The sequence below is a fragment of the Pezoporus wallicus genome, unplaced genomic scaffold (genome assembly GCF_028554395.1).
Source record: "Pezoporus wallicus isolate ANWC-B61680 ecotype Strahan unplaced genomic scaffold, APGP_CSIRO_Pwel_v1 contig_6814, whole genome shotgun sequence".
Classification (NCBI taxonomy): Eukaryota; Metazoa; Chordata; class Aves; order Psittaciformes; family Psittacidae; genus Pezoporus; species Pezoporus wallicus.
The window spans coordinates 189,988-192,520 of record NW_026639755.1 but is presented as its reverse complement, the minus strand read 5'-3'; the positions used below and the strand labels follow the sequence as shown (position 1 = coordinate 192,520).

At 45.8% G+C, this 2,533-nt stretch overlaps 1 long non-coding RNA gene across 1 annotated transcript; it reads left to right on the top strand.

The window, feature by feature from the left end:
- Nucleotides 1–701: 701 nt before the first annotated feature.
- Nucleotides 702–1,178, top strand: LOC130602792 (uncharacterized). The gene is made up of 2 exons (XR_008972979.1): nt 702–781; nt 865–1,178. It is a non-coding gene; the product is annotated as an uncharacterized LOC130602792 (long non-coding RNA).
- The last annotated feature ends 1,355 nt before the right edge of the window (nt 1,179–2,533 follow it).

Sequence of the window (2,533 nt, the reverse complement as noted above, 5' to 3'; positions counted from 1 at the left end):
GAGGATTCAAAATATTAGCATTTCCCCAGTGCAAGGAATTTAGTCTTTCTTTTCCCTCCCACCTTTTTCAAAATAAAATGAGGCCATGTGCAACAAAAGGAAGGATAGCATAGGTTTAAAGTAATTCTTCCTCTGGGATGCTCTGTGGCCAACTGTTTACTCTGTTTCCATGCCAAGTGAGAGATGTGGGTTCAAATCTGCTTAGATACAGGAAGAGATGAACTTTCTACATCCTGGCTGAGCTCTCCAAACATCTGCATTTGAGGTTGCCCTGGCAAAGTGCATTCTGGCATGGTCTGCTTGAACGCCATAGGTGAGACAGAGGAAGAATGCCTATTGTGTTGCCCAGGCTTAGATGCAGGGATGTAACTTTACTACCTCGACTTGTCTAGCTGCAGGGAGCAATGAGTTGTCCAGCACGAGTACAGAAGGTCCACATGGGCTTGATAATCCTGCCTCTCCACTGTCCCATTTTTTATCAGTGGAAACAGTTTTTGCTCTGTTGCTACTTACCATGGTGAAAGAAGCAATCACAAAGCGACAACAATGAAGCGGTCACAATGAAGCTACAATTAATATCAAGAGAAATAAAAAATTAAAACCTTCTATTACATTGTTTCCTGTTTGATACAGCCACCGAGCCACACAAAACCTATGGTATAAATTGCATGGTTGGCTAAGTAGGGGTAGCACAGCAATAGCTGATTTACAGACTTTGTGGAAGAAGTTTGGGAAGGTACCACAATCTGACGTCCGACCTGGATCATTTCCCATTTTAAAGGTTTTGTTTTCTTCCATCATTTCTGGCTCTGCCCGAAAACTATAGCTAGATGTTAAAATAGCCACTTTTCCCTTCTCTTCCAGTTTCTGCACAACCAGAGAGCAACCTTGAAAAAGTTTATTTTTGCTGTCATGCCACGTTGTTGTCCTAAAAACCCTGGCTCCATATATTTGGTGTACCAAGAAATATCTACTCTTTCTCCAAACAAGAGTTTATTTTGACTTCGGATTCGAAACATTAACACTTCTGACAGCTGCAGGAAAGTGTTTGGTTTGCTTGGGTCCCTAAATGAACGTTTAGTTTAACCTTAATAGGGAATTCTCTGAATTTGTAGACCTTTTATCTGGAACCATCTCCAATTAAGCACGATGAAGAATTAACAAAGCTATTCACTCACCTCTGGAATCAGTAATTCCTTTCTTTTTTTAATCTGAAAAGTGTTTGCAGTCATTTCATTATGGTTGTGCAATTGTACTGAAAAACTATCGTAAGGATGATATTTTATTTCTTAAACGTTTAATGTACTGCAGTAGAAGCAGGGAAAAAAAAAATACAGTAGTTTACCAAAGTTAACTGCATTTTAATACAGGAAATGCTACTTGAGGACCTAAGTGGGCTGAAGTCCCTTGGTAGTTCTGCAATAATAGATGGACTAGGCATTTACTCAAGTTAGTTCTGATGGACCTCCTTCAGAAATAAAGGTGTCTGACACTTCTTCAAGGTAAAAAGTACAATACACTTTTAATACATTCTAAGTGTCACTCTCACCAGTACATTGCAACTCTAACAAGATTTTTGTTGTGATTATTCAGGAAAATGAAAAGTGGACTCTCAGGACAGACCCAGACTTTTTGGGCTAGGATATAGAATGGCATCAGAATCCAAATGTGGGATTATGTGCTACTTTTCCTTAAAAAAAAAAAAAAAAAAAAAGAGCAATAAAACACCCCAAAAGTATTTTATGTGGTTAAGAGATTTCAGATATAAACTGTGTAGTGATCCCAAAAGACAGCGTTGCTCTCAACCAAAGCTGGCAGATCTTTGGACATGAAAAGCAGCGTAGCAACACAAGTGCTGGCGAATAATGATGAAAACATTTCGTTCTCTGCATTTCAATTCTTAAGATGGAAATAAACCATCTGATGAGTATAGCAAACCTGGAGCGTGCATGGCCGCGCAACCACACAATGCTTTAACTGTACAGAGTGAGCTGCTGCTTCTGCTTGAAGACATACAGGTCTTGGTATCTGTACTGCATGAGGTTCAGGTACCAGAGAAGCGGGCAGCCGGACTTTTTCCGTGTGAACTGGAAAAAGCCCCCAGTCATGAAAACAAAACTGAGCGAGCAATGGGGTGCTTTTGTGTCCCCACAGTGGTGTTCTGCTGCAGGGTAAGGACTCGGGTGCCAACCTGCCGAGTGCCCTGCATGGGGAAGCGCTGGCCCTGCGGCCGTACCCCAGTGCCGTGCAGCGGCCCTCGCACGTCCATCAGCGCAGCAGCGGAGCAGCTCGTCGAGAGGTGTCCGACCTCGCTGCCCGCTCGGGCCGCTGCGCGCTATGCCCCGGCCGGGGACGCCGTGCCCGGGAGCAGCGCGGAGCTACCTGCGGGCGCAGAGCGGGGCGGCGCGGAGCGGGACGCCCCGGGCGGGTCCCCACGGTGGCCGCCGCCGCCGCCCGCCCCGCCTTGCGTGGCCCGTGGGAGCGGGTCCGGGTGCCGGAGGCGGCGGGGAGGGCTGGGACGGGGCCCTGGCCA